At 35.9% G+C, this 14831-nt stretch overlaps 1 protein-coding gene and 1 pseudogene across 2 annotated transcripts in view; one reads left to right on the top strand and one right to left on the bottom strand.

The window, feature by feature from the left end:
- UVRAG (UV radiation resistance associated) overlaps positions 1-14831 on the bottom strand; it is a 254987-nt gene that overhangs the window by 69998 nt on the left and 170158 nt on the right. The window lies entirely within an intron of this gene.
- LOC120590651 (uncharacterized) lies at positions 5103-5221 on the top strand (annotated as a pseudogene).

The raw sequence follows: 14831 nt of genomic DNA, 5'->3' as shown, positions 1-14831 counted from the left end.
TTTATTGTCTACTACAGGAACACCAAATGCTTCACACACCATCAAGAGAAATAGCTTTGTATTTAATTGAAACAGTAAAAAATAAGCTAGGACATGTGTTTTGGTCCTGAATTGAGATGCATAAAAATGACAGCAAAGCAAATTCAGGATAAGCAAAGTGCAACACCAGGCATTCATAGGATGTCTATGAATCATTCATATTTGTATGGGGTAGTTTGCAAAGAAACTACCTAACTGGAAAGACAAAACAACATGTAGGCACTTTGAAAGGGATCTATGAGTCCTAAAACTTTTTACTGAATAGTTGTCAGTCTATAAACCATCACATGTAGACTATGTGCACAACTCTCCAATACCGTAAATATCTCTCTCCACTTTCAAGTTATAAATACAGAAACTGTTTCAAATGTTAGAAGACTAAATTGAAAAAAGCACGCATTGAAAACCAAGCTTCTAAATTCCTGAAAAGTGGATCACACAACATTGACTTTATTACCTCTCTAAGGACTTCTTTATAAAAAGAACCACAAAGTATGTATAGAACATTAAAATAAATCTAAAGAGTAATTAGAGCCAAAGGTTCAAATAGGGCAATTTTAAGAGAGATCAAATATTAGGACAGAGTTCACGTCTTAAATTGTTTTGAAATTCTTAAGGGTCACTTTAAGTTGAACAGTATAATAGTTTATAACTATTACACATTCATCTTACTTTGCAAAAGTGCATGGATTTGTAGATCTATTAAGCAATCTATAAAAATGAAATCTATTTTAAAGGGTAAAACTTGTTATCCTCAGGACATGAGAGAAATCAAAGGCATCTTAATTCAATATAGATAGAGAATTAAATTAGCAAACTGTAGAAGGTTTAGATAAGAATGTGGTCATTCAAGTACAACCAGAAAAATATCCTTAGTACCACAAATAGAATGCATTAAAGCAGAGTATTACATTAAATAACTGGAGGAAGAACTCTACATTTCCCATTATTACACTCTTATAGAAAGGCAATTAAAATGAACAATATTAAAATCTTTTTCAAATTAAATTAAATTATATTTCCAAATTATTTTAAAAATTCACTGACTCTACATGGTATAAATCAATGAATTACAAAGCAATAAATAGATTATGCTTTGTAATAGAGCTCTTTAGTACATAGTAATTTCAGTATGAATAAAGATTATGACAAGACTACCAAAAAGCTAATGTGATCCCAGCTTGTTTTAAAAGAAACAGAGCAGATAACCAGCAAACGTGCTAGTGTCAACTACTTCATGCTGGGTCTGACTATACTGAGACATCTATGTTCAGTCTGGGAGTTAACGTTTTTGTAAGTATACAGATGAATAATTGGAAACTTTCTTGTAGGTTATATTTCTTATAGGTTTTGAAATAATCTCATTTGACTATAATCAGCAGTGAAGTAGAGTGGTCCAGTGTTTTTATTATTTAAAAAAAACCCTGACTTTCCTTGGTCACCTACTTAAGTGGAAGAGGTATGACCTCAATATTAGGTCTTCAATTATAAATTCCGTATTCTTTCTATTTCCTCGGAGTCCTTTAAAAAAGAACAACCAGGATGATTAGAAAAACAGGAGCTACAGTTTTGAGAGAAATAATTGAGGGAATCAGAGGTATTTAGCCCAGAGGACAGAAGTCTTAAGGATAACATATGAAGTACTTTCAGAGAGAAAAAGAGCTGGTTTTGTTTTCATGGCTTCAAGCAGATAGAAACAAAGTTAATGGTAAATGTTACAGGAAAATGGATTTCGCCAGTTAGTCAAAATCCAAAAGATCTTGAGTAGAGGCAGCCAATCAGAAGCTGGGCAACGAATGATGAACATGTATCCAGGGGGCTTAATGGACTGAATGGTGGCCCGCAAAACATATGTCCATATCTTAATCCTTGGAACCTGTGAACGTGACCTTATTTGGAAAAAGGGTCTGCAATTAAGTTAAGGATCTTGAGATGAGCTCATTCTTAATCATCAGGGTATATATCCAATAAGTATCCTTATAAGGGACACACTGAGGAGGGATACAGAGAAGAGGAGAAAGTCATATAAAGATGGAGGCACAGATCAGTTACACAGTCACAAGCCAAGGAATGCCTGGAGCCACGAGAAGCTGCAAAAGGCAAGGCAAGATTCTCTCCTGTTGCCTTTGGAGGGCGTGTGGCTCTGCTGACACCTTGATTTCAGACTTCAGACTTCACCAGAACTATGAGAGGATAAACTGCTGCTATTTTAAGCCACCAAATCTGTGGCAATTTGTTTTAGATGACCCACTGGACTAGATGAGGCAAAATATCTCCTCCACCTCTAAGATTCTATAATTCTAGATATGCAAAACTAAGTAAATGGAATATAACTTTGTCCTTCCTTCAAAAACTAAGAAAATATTACAAGACTATAATGCCAAAAGGTCATCATGAGAGGCATCAGCTTAGACTGCAAAATAGGCCTACTGAAGTGTGAGTAAATGGAATGTGAGAAAAACATTCCTATGTATGGTATCAAAGTAGAAAATGTTTTAAATTAAAATTTTTGGTATGTGTGTATATATATATGCATATATATTCTAATTAGTGATGTGTGTGTGTGTGTATATGAAAAATATGTCTCAATTTGGAAAAAAATTGTAAAAGAAACTGATCTTGAATCATTCTTACTTTAAAAAGGTACATTTATTATAAGTGCTACCTTCTCTTCCCCAACACATATTTTTAAAAAGAACTACAAACTGGGGACAGTTTCTTGCCTTCACCTTTAAAGCCCCACATCCAAGTTTGGTCCTTTGAGGGCTCAACTAGGAATGAGGATATGGCTATAAGTTAATTCAAAAATTGTATTACGTGTATTAAGTTCACTTCTGACCACTATATTTGTAGAAAATGTGACAATACTTAGTCAATATGTTGTGATGCCATGACTTTACTTCAAACTTAACATATTTCTCCAGTCCAGACTAGTTTTCCACCACAACTTTTATCAGTTATTAAGGCTTATAGTGACATTCCATTTTTGTCCAACTTCTTTGTCTTTTATATATGCAGTGATTCACCAAGTCAACAAGTTATTTTTCCTGTGAAACAGTCTTATCTCTCCATTCCCACTGCCACTCTGGAAAATTCTTTGTTGTTGTGTGCACTGTAGGAGGTTTAGCAGCATTCCTGTCCTCTACTCACTAGAAGCCAGTATTATTATTTAAGACTTTTACCCTGCTTCCTAATTAGTCATTGTCTTAAATTTTAACTTCTTTGCTTAGATTTCAAGGCCTAACTGATCTGACCTGTCTGCCTGATGTGTCTGCTACTTTATTATGCTCAAGTGGTTTCCTCACAGACTTATAAACATTTAAGATTCATCTCTTTCCGCCTTTGTTTACTTCCTGGAAATGCCCATCTCTCTTTCCTTCCAGCTGGCAGAGTAAAAGAGACTATGTCTCACTTTGTCACATCTAAAGAAAAAAAAAAACTCTCACATTTTTCTGCTAAGTTGTATATCACCAAAGCCTTATCTCTAACTCACTGCAAATTGATGATAATGCAGTGAAAACCTAAGGCAGCCATAGGCATACAGGATGAGAAATGGCTGGAGCAGAGTGAGGGAAAAGAAAAAGGAGATAAAGTCAACAAGAACAGGTCCAGATCATGCAGGGTCTTCTGGGTCACAGTAAGGACTCTGGCATTTATTCTGAATGAGAGGAGGGCTCTTGAGGGTTCTGAAAAGAGGAGGGACGTGGATGCCTTGGCTACTCTGTAAGAATAAACTGCAGGGGAGCAAGAAAGGAAACATGGTGAGGCTACTCCAAAAATCCAGGGAAGAAAAGAGGGCAGTTTAAACCAGGATGATAGCTGTGGAGAAGTGGTTGAATTTTGAAGAGAGAACCAACATAATTTGAATTTTGAAGAGAGAACCAACATAATTTGACCGATTTCATATGAGGTATGAGAGGCAGAGGTAGTCAAGGATTACTTCAAAGTTTTTGGCCTACGCAACTGACAGAATGGTGTTGTCATCTTAACTTTGATAAAGTATAGCTGACATTAGAATAAGCAGCTAGGGGCTGGGGTGAGGACCACAGTATGAGGGCTCAGTGTTAACAGATTAGGCTGGAGAGGTCGGCAGGGACCAGACTCCACAGGTTCCTGTACACTATAAGACATCTATCTAGACTACATCCTTAAAGATATGGTTAGGTCATTAAAGATTTTTTTAAGCATGAGAGTGCCATGATTGGGGTTTATATTTCTTAAAAACCATTCTTGCTATAATGTAGTAAATGAAGGGGAACAAGACCTAGTTAGAAGGTTGTTTCAATGGGCCAGGCCAGAATGGTGATGGTTTCGATTAGGGTTCCAGTAGTGAAAAGGAACATATATGAAGAGATCTGAGCTATAAATTGTGAGTAGAACTGAAAGGACTTTGAGATAGACTGGTTCTGACAGTGGTAGAGGGAGGAGTCAAAGATGACCCTTTGGTTTCTCGACTGAGTAACTAGGCAGGTGGTGGTGTCTCTGAACTGAGACAGGAAACACTGGAGGAGCAGCAGGTGCATAATTTACTATATGTAAAAGTAAGAGAGAGATTTGGGGTGAAAATATCAACTAGGGAATTATAAAAATTTAGATGGAAACTGAAGCCACAAGTATGAATGAGATGACCTAAAGAAATCATAGAGAAGAGGGCTGTTGCAGAGCTTTGAGAATATCAACTAGGGTTGGAGAAATGAAAAAAAATAGCCAGAAAAGGACTGCTCAGAAATATCTGAGGAAAACCAAGTATCTCGCCAGAAAAGCTCAGAGAAAGTGTTAATTTAAGAAGGAAGCTATCATCAGTAGTCAAATGTTGCTGACAGGTCAAGCAAAACAGACATGAAAACATGTCTATTGGATGTAATTACATGAGTTCACTGGTAGGTGGCTTTAGCAATATAGTAAATATAATTTAAATGAAGCAGTGGGGTATGAAAGAAGACTGGTATGAGTTCAGGAGTGACTGGAAGTAAGGAAATGGACATGATGAGGAGTTTGGCATAGAGAGAGGAGAGCTCAGTAACTGGAGGGACATGGTGAAACATAACAGAAAGAATGGCCTGGTCTACAGCCATGCTACCCGGAACAAGCCCGATCTCGTCTGATCTCAGAAACTAAGCAGGGTCGGGCCTCATTAGTACTTGGATGGGAGACCACCTAATAAGACCAGGTGCTGTAGGTGTAAAAAACAAAAAAATAAGGGATTGTAAACTGACAAGGTCCTTGCAATCTGTGAGGTCAACCAAGGGTTGCCTCGCCTAAAAAAAAAGAAAAGAGAAGAGAAGAGAAGAGAAGAGAAGAGAAGAGAAGAGAAGAAAGACAAGAAAGAAAAGACAAGACAAGACAAGAAAAGAATAGAATGGCCTGCCAAGGTGAGAGGGGACAGGCTCTTCATCCGGTAGGTTAGATTAGAAGAGAATGATTTGCCTTTGATGGTGGGTGGGATAGCTCTCCCATTATAATGGGAAGGGTGAGAAAAAATACTCACTATCAATAGTTTATTCATTCAACAAATTTTCGCTGAACTCATACTATGTGTCAGGTGTAGTGCTAGGTGGTAGAGATAGAAGAATGAGCAAACACAGACAACGGAGCTTAAAGTCCAGTGGAGTAGACAGACATTGCTCATATAATCACACTAATAAATATATAATTTACAAATTAAGTACTCCAAAGGAGAGGAATACTGTTATAGAAAAGAGGTAGATAAAAGACTGAGAGAATCAGGGAAGACTTCTGAGAAAAAGCAGCATGTTAGCTGAGATCTCAGAGATGGGTAGGAGTGAAGGAAAGGAATGTTCCAATTAGAGGAAGCAGCATATGTAAAGGCCTCATGGCAGGAGGAAGCATGTTGCTTCAAGGAATTGAAAGAACAGTAGTTGAACTGAGGGGAATTGTGACAACAGATGAAGCTGATAGGAAGGTAGATTATGCAGAGACTTCTAGACCATGTCAGATCATAGTCTGTTGTTTCTTTCCTAAGAGAAAAAAATGGAAGGACTTTAAACAATGCTCAGATTTGCATCTGGTATCTTCCTTTTTAAATTAACCTTTTTTCTTTCAACTTTCCTGACAATGACAGATTTACATCTTGAAAAAATTATGCTGATTGCAGTAGAGAATGGTCTGTAGAAGGTGAGACCAGCTTGTTGCAGTAATGTAGGTGAGAGATCATGGTGGCTTGAACTAAGATGATGGTATCAGAAATGGAAAAAAAGGAGACTAACTTGGAAGACTTTTAGGAGATAAAATCATAAGATTTGGTTATGGGTTAGACGTGAAGGGTGACAGAAAGGGACAAATAATGGATAACCCAAAGTTTTGTTTTGCCCAGCTGGATGGAGGGTTGATCAAATGGTAAAACAACTTAAACAAAGAAATGTAATAAAACTGTTGAGCACTACTGAGAGCACAGACAAGGTAATTAATCATGAGTGTAAAATGATGCTATTGTGTGACATCTGCTTGAGTACAGCAGGTACAGAAAAAATGGACAATAGGGCTGTAAGGATGACAAGTCATAGTCAGCAAGACAAGGGTGTCACTAAAATAATGGGCCATAAAATCTAAGCTGGATAAAGGGACCAAGGTCTGTAGGTCACCAAGAAGAGCAATGAACAAGTGGCTGAACAAACAAGCAGAAGGAGAAGAGGTAGTCATCCAGGAGCAAGATGCCTGATCAGATTTTGGACATGAACTGAAATGTTGACATGATTCAGAGTATAACCATGAAAGTAAATAAAAATGATAAAATGCAAGAGGTCACTGATGACAAAGATCAAGAAAATGAGAGGCCAGGGTGTTGGATGAATCATCCACTTGTGTGCTAATGTCACCCACAATAGCAAGCCTTTGATTAGAAAGACTGTTTCTCTTTCCTATATTCTTTCTTATATTTCTCTGTTGCCAAAATACATGATGAGTAAGGGGTAATAATTGAGATTGGTAGGGGAAAGGTGGTATAGTTGAAGAGCATACATCTCAAAGGAATAGGGTTTTTGTATGTTTGCTTTGCCAACAGAGCAGAGAAGAATCTTTCAGCAGTGAGGAGCAAGAAAACCTCAACCTCACCTAAATCTGAATAACTAGCATATACGAAAATTAAAAGCTGCTAATGGTAAGGCTTCAAGAGAAGTGGGGCTCTCAAGAAAAATTCAGGTTCAGATAGGGCAAGAGGTAGGCTGACCTATCTGAGAAAAGCCTGAAGACAGGAGAGTTTGTTGATTATACAGATGTATTTTCGGAGGATCAGCCGAAGAACTGGAGAGCTGGGTCAGGGTCAAAGGAGTAAATGGCATTTTGAGGATAATGAAGATGATTACAAAAGATTTCGAGATGTTTTGGTGGAAGTCTTCCTGTCCGATAGCCTCAATTTTCTCTGTAAAGTCAGAAATGAGGCGATTTATCAAGAATGAAAGGGAAAACATGATGGGGAAAAAGGAGAGAAGGTTTGAGATAGTCTTGTGGCAAGAGAACCAAATATCTAGCATGTATTAGTCCAACTGAAATAGACAACTGTGAATTTACAATGCTACCAATCTTTCCAACCGTTTGTTTTTTTTCTAGTAGCTAAGTAAGAATGATGGAATAAGGATGTTTAGAATATTGACGAGAACCTATAGGTGTGAAGCTACTAGGGTAGAATGACAGTGGCCTAACAAGAAAGAACAGGATGATGAGGAGTTGTATAAAGGAGTGCATTACCTGTAAAGACTTTTAAAATGATAATAAAATGGATTAAAAATTGGTCTGTTTTTTATTATCACTGTGAGCCAACAAATCTAAATAATGCCAGTGATAAAATATTCCTCCCCCCGCAAAATCTTTTGTTGGTCTAAGTTCTAAACAATTGTTGCCATTAACTATTTAATTTCAATATATATGTAAGCTTCAAATTAGGATGTTTTCATATGTACACTCTAATAAACATTTTATGTAAATGGAAGCTAATTTGTAGAACTCTCAGTTATACACTCAGCTCAAAAAAGTGGACTAACACACTTAGTTTCTTCCAAGTTCCGAATGGTTTGTAATCTTCCAAGTTTGCTTTGGGCACGGTTTGTGTCTCCAAACTGTCTGGTGCTATGTATTCTTGTGTTTAAACAGTAGATTAAAAATAAACAGTGATAGCAATGTGCAGTTTTTCTTTTCTGAGTTATCTTTTTTCCGGTGAGAATTTTTCAGATAAGGTTATTCAGATATAAAAATATTTACAATCAGCCTCGAACAAGGTACAGTGAAATACAAACTTTTAAAATTATTCCTTGCAGATGAGCACACAGAAATTGTGTTCAAATTTTAAAAGTAAAAACATATATACTTTCCAATAAAAGAAAATTTTCTGCTTTTCTCTTTTAGCTATTATTATTTGTTTCATTTCTTGATCATTACTAAAAGTAATTATATCATATAGAGAAAAAGATGTTAAAAATGATCCACTCCAAGTGTCAAAAACACTAGATACATGCCACTGAGAAAAGACTTGGCACTGACAAAGGGAAACAGAGGATATTACCTGCTCTAGACCCAGAGATGTGGGAGGTTAAGACAAGAAACAGTTGCCACTTGAAAAGGCTCCAAAGTGATACTTTCAGGTGGGCCCAGTTATTTTGCTTACATCTAGTTGTATACTACAGCTGTACATTTATTGTTTACCATAGTTGTATATACAGTTATATATTAAAGAGGTTGAGAACGTGTATATTATAATCATTGAAGAGGGGTTTCACAAAGCACAGAGGAAAGATCTAGGAAGAAGGAGAGAGGTAATAGATCAGAGAGAGGCAGCAAACAAAAAATAACAATGTGAAATTAATTTGTGGGCAGAGAACGACATAAGTCCTTATGGAAAAATTAGTAGTGATTCCCTGCCCCCACCTCCTTTGGGGAAAGAAAAGGGAGAGAATATATAATAGGAGAGCATATATGCCAGTCAAAAGAGATTAAATTTGCTATGATAGGTAATAAGATTCCATTACAAGTTTTTAAAGGAGAAATCATTTAATGAAAGGTTTACATCAGATTATTCTCTTTGCCAATATAGACATAGTTATTTAGAGAGAACTGTACTAAAAAGAGAATGGAATTTCAGGGAAATAGAATTCCAAATAATTTTAGTAAGAAGGTTAAAAATAATGCTCTTTTTTTTTTTAACTTGGTAAACTGCAGGGTTGTGAAAATTGTTAAAGAATTCAATATCAATTTCCTTGTAGAAACCTTCTAGTTTTTCCACACCCTTTTGGTAACTGTTGAAAAATAGTCTACAGGCAAACTTCAGTGAACAGAGCAAAATCAAAGGATGGAGACCATGTCTTTTTTAATAGTCAATTTTGTAAAATAAAAATTCTGCCAAGTAAATCAAAATCACATTCCACAACATTAACAGCTATCCTGCATTTGCCCGGGTTCAACCGCACCTGTTTCCCACAAAAATCTGTAAATGTTAAAAAAATAAAAATAAAAACCCTACAATTATGCATGCGAGGTGCATAAAACTACGATGCTTGGTAATGCCAGAAGATGTTTCTATCTGGAACATGAATTTGGAAGAAAAACCATTCATTATTTTAACTTTCTAAAGACAATTTCACAATGTGTGCATATAATATAGGTTTGCTTAAATATATCAGTTCATCTAATGGTATATTCTCTGTAAACCACTTCCTTATCAGGGCTGGGAACAGAATAGGTGCTTGATCCCCCATATCGAAATTATTTATTTAATTATAAAACCAATTTCTGGGAGGAGAAGAAAAGAAGAAGAGAGATTTAGATGTAATAAGTCAAGGCTTTGAGGTCAGAGAGGCACAGGCTCAGATCTCAGCTTTGCTACTTACTTGTAGTGTAAACTTGGGTGTACTACTCAGAACCTCAGTTTCTACATCTGTAAAATGGGTTTAATAATACCAATCTTTCAGGATTGCTGTGAGAATTAAACAAAAAATCTAAGACCCAGCACAGTTACAAGAATACAGGAGACATTCAATTATTATTATTATTACTATGATTTGTTTCATCCCTCACCTGTCCCACACCTATCTGTAAGTGCCACAAGGGGAGATACCACATTTTATTCATTTTGCTGCCTCCTGAAATCACAAAGCATCTTCATTTACCTGACACTTTCTACCCTATATTTTAGTTGTTTATACAAATGTCTTATTTCCTCCACTAGAATGTAAACTCCTTGAGGACATGGGTGTTGAGCTCAGGGTCTTATCCACAGTAGGTGTTCAACAAATATCTGCAAATAAATGAATAAATTAAGGAATACATTTAAAAATTAAATATTGAACAAATATCTAGGTGACATATATCTCTGAGAATTAAAAAATAAATTTTAAGCTTCAGAAACATTTTTATTCTCCTTTCTTAACTTTAATATACCTAGACATCCAACTCTTATTTTTAAAAAGTGCTTTGAGTTTTGCCCAAAAGACAAATTCTTTGGTGGGGAGGAAATTTCAAATTACAGAATGGTGTTTGCTGTGGATTAATAGGAGGGAGTGCCCTCTAGCACTAGAGTAAGAGGGCCAGTGAATACTGCTAGAACAACAGCAACCATGATTTTGATGCTGGATTGTATTTACTGAATATCTATTAGGCATTAGGTATTGTGCTTAGAACACCTTATCCATACGATACAAGCTACTGTCCTATAGGCACTATTATTGAAGTGCCCTGGCCACACAGCCTTTCCCAACACCTACAACCACCAATCCCACTCCTCTCCACCTCACCCCTGTCCTGAATTTGGATTAATTATTACTCCTCCATGTGTTCTCACAGAACCCTGTACACTCACTAAAACAGCACATTTTACACTGTTCTGCAATTGCTTGTTTATTCCTCTGTAGTATCTTCCACAAGAACAAAAACTATGAGCCTAAATTTATTAATATTGTATCCCAGTTCCTAGAGCAAAATGTCTAGAATATATTTATTGGTGGAATGGAGAAAGTAAATGTACAGATGGAGTGGTAGAGCTAGAATTCCAACCCAGGTCTAACCAATTCTTAATCCTATGCTTAATTCTCCACCATGGTCCTCCCCCCGCCCCATAATAATTCCATTTTATAAATTTGTATTATTTTGTAAACTTCACTTATTCAAGATTTCAATAAAAACTTGTGGGATTTCCTCTCCCTATAAATCAAATGTTCATGAACCAAATTACCACCAAATTCATTAACTGATTTGATAAGCTGGCACCCTGAAAATCAACACATGTAGCTTTTATCTGACCACATTTTGGGCTTAGTGCTATATCAAAAAGGCAGAGATTGTCGACATCAAAAACTATAGACCTCATTAAGTCCAAAATGTAACTTCTAATGTCCTAGTATCAATATTATATACATTTCTTACTTTTGGGACTTTATATAAAGAAAAGTGGATAAAAGATTTGGAAATAAATCTAAAAGTTTTTGAAATATCCAGTTAATTTACTAAATTGATTTTTCAACCACCATGTGTATAAATCTGTCAACTACGTAAATTTTAAAGGTTAATTTTAGATCATCTATCAGAAAGCCTAAAAACTTCGACCTGCTTTCTAGATGTTAAACTCAAAATCACATACATAGGTTAATAAGTCAGTTTTTTAGAAGAATATGCTGTCTAGGAATTCCACATATTCAGAATATATATGAGAAAGACATTTCAATTACAAAATTGCAAAAGGAATCACCTCAACTCATCATTTTACCCAATTTCAGAGCACAAAAGAAAGACAATTAGAGGTCTCTAAAGTTATTCTGTTTGTGTATGGATTTCACAGGAAGAGGAAACGCCGAGGATCACTGATCCTACAGAAAGCAAAGCTAACATCTAGGTTGTCATAATCAATCTGCCCTAATTATCAACAAGTTTTTCTCATTTCTGACCAGTCATTTGGAGCTGACCTCTGACAAGTACTTACAAGTCATCGAAATCTCATTTTATTTTATAGCCTCATATTTGTTATTGGGCTAATCTTTACCTGTTCTACATCACACAACAGCTTAAATATTTGAATGGCCCAGCAATAAATTTCCATGGTCCCCCTGGGTCAGTCAGATGTTAGCTGTTAAGTAAAGCTAAAAGGATCTATGCTTCATAAATTTCCTTCAGGGTCCACATTTGCTCTTACAGGCCAGGCTTTCAAGCCCAAACATCTTTATAGCTATGTGCAGTGATTTATTAACTCCTCCTTGTTTTTATCCAAAAAGATCAATCACATATGTATCAATAAGCTGGTGTGCTGGTGACTGTTTTTTATTGTACATATAACCACCTGCCTTTAATACAAACTTGAGTCTAAAGCTTTTCTAAGCTCTTGCTGGATTTTAACAACCTTCACCTGTTTCTAATTTGGTATAAAACATATGGTTTAGCTCTGCTATTTAGTTCTAAGCCAGCCTTTCCTCTTATGGACCCAACAATATAAAAGAAAACAAATCCAGAGCACAAAAACCTAAATTTGGAAGATGTTACGTGTGTGTGCGTGCACACACACACACACGCACGCACACCACTTACTTGCCCACTTACTTCTGAATAGCACTTTTAACAAATGACAGGAATAAATTATTTCACAGCTATGAAATTATTACATTTCTTTGCAAACAATTAGATGTGTCCTACATTACTCTCGAGGGTTCTAAAAATTATGTTGAAACTGCAAAAATGAGTGTTTAATCTCAAGACCTCAAAAAAAGGTAACAGCCATATCTAGCTAGCTGACTATGAGGTCAGGAAAGAGAGTTCCTATCTTTACATTCAGGAATATAAATCTACATTTGGCCAGGTGAAATCAAGACTTTCTTTTCCCTTCCCTTATCCTTCTTTAAATTAGACCAAAAGTTTAAGAGGCAGGGTGCCAGCTGAGAGAGAACAACAACCTAACCCAGCATGGTAAAGTCAATATTAAAATTAAGAGTGTCTGAGTGATAGGGCAGGGAGGAGTAAATCCTCAGGAAAAAATGACTAATAGAAATGTCTAGGAAAGGCAGAGAAGTCAACACAGCCTCCTACAGCTCTCCCAGACTTCTTTCCTACACGCATTTACTTTTCCAGCCATGGTGGGACAACACTGGCCACAGCTGGCATTTAATCTCCCATTCAAATTCTTCTCATCCTTTGAGGCCCAGTGCAAATACTCGTTTCACTCTGAAGCCTTCCCCAGTCTCAAATCAGAAATGATGGTGCTACCATAAGATTTATCAGTATATAGCCATCATTTGAAAACATGTAATCTCATTAGGTTTTGTTTTACAGTCCTATATTTACATGTCTCTCTTGTACAGTGATCTAACAAGCATTGAATAAATTGTTCGCTGAGTTGTATTAAATTGGTTTACAAATAAAAAGATTTGTATAAATGAAGCACACTTTAAAATTCATATTTTTATCAAAATAATATAGAGGTTTAAAAAGTCAAATTGCTCTACAAACCTGATAGTAAAAACATTAATTTACATGTTTATTAGCTAATACCTTTTACCTCAATACCCAGATCCCAGAGCCAATTATTCAACACTTTAAGCTGCTTTTTTTTCTTGGTATTTACCTTACATATATCTAACTAACATCCTATATTCCTGTTTCTTGATTCTACGGTTTTAAAAACAATCTATTGACAACCTACTGGGGAGGATGAGGATTTATCTCTTACACATTGTTTCCCCATCTCTTCCCAAAACATCCACACTTCCCCTTCCTCCTATTTTCTCAGTAGGGTCAACACCACGGTTTTTGGTTAAATCAATATCCAACACTACAGTAGTATATCTATGTAATTATTATTTTGGGCTGAGCCATATAATGTATATTTATTTTTTCTTACTTTTAAACTTAGTTTTTCCTGGAGTTAATAACCCTCTAGTTTCTTCAATTGCTAAATGTTTTGATGTGCCTCTCACTAATTCCTCCTGACTCACTGAAAGCAATGAAAATTCCCTCTCAACATCATTAAATGCATTAGGTAGTCTATCCATTTCACTTTTTCTTGGAGTCTTTCATCCTCCTGTTCTCTAGGCCAGTTGAAGAGCTGACCTACGATTTCCTTTTATCATATCTTGAGATCTCTTTTGCTTCTCTGCTGTGTTGGATCCCTTCTTTTCCTTGAATGATGTTTTCCTCTTACTTGGTTTATTCCTTTTTACTAGTACAGCACATCTTCCAGGAGCTTCCTAGGAAAGGTACATAGGCAGATTTTTTAAAGGACTTTAATGTCTGAAAAGTCTTTTTTCTATCCCTCTATTAGCTTGACATACATAGAGATTTAGGTTATAGAAATAATTTTTCACAGTACTTTGATGGCATTGTTCCACTGCTTTCTAGATTTCAGTCTTGCCTTTGACCAGATACTATGATTTCTATTCCTGCTTGTATGTATTTTTCCTCCTCTGCAGGCTTTCTAAATCTTCACTTTACCTCCAGCATTTCAAAATATCAGTGTTGGGCACTCACCGGGCTCTTTGAATCTGAAATCAAATCTTTCAATTATTAGAATTTTTCTTATATTACTTCTTGAATTTCTTACCCTCTTTTTGCTGTTCCTTTTCTGTACTCACTGTTATTTGGATGTTGGATCATCAGATGTTTGAAGGAAGCCTCTCATTTCTTATCTTTTCTATTTTTAATCTCTGCCTTTTGGCTTTTTCCTCCCTCCTAGACTTCAACTTTACCTTTCAACTTTCTGTCCAGTTTTTAAAATTTCATCATTTTCATTTTCAAGCTTTGTTAGTCTGTCTTTTAATGAATGCTCGTTTTTAATACTGTGTTGTTTTTGTTCTTGGATGTAGCACTCT

The sequence above is a fragment of the Pteropus medius genome, unplaced genomic scaffold, assembly GCF_902729225.1.
Source record: "Pteropus medius unplaced genomic scaffold, Ma_sr-lr_union100, whole genome shotgun sequence".
Classification (NCBI taxonomy): domain Eukaryota; kingdom Metazoa; phylum Chordata; class Mammalia; order Chiroptera; family Pteropodidae; genus Pteropus; species Pteropus medius.
This window is presented reverse-complemented; position numbering and strand designations above follow the sequence as displayed.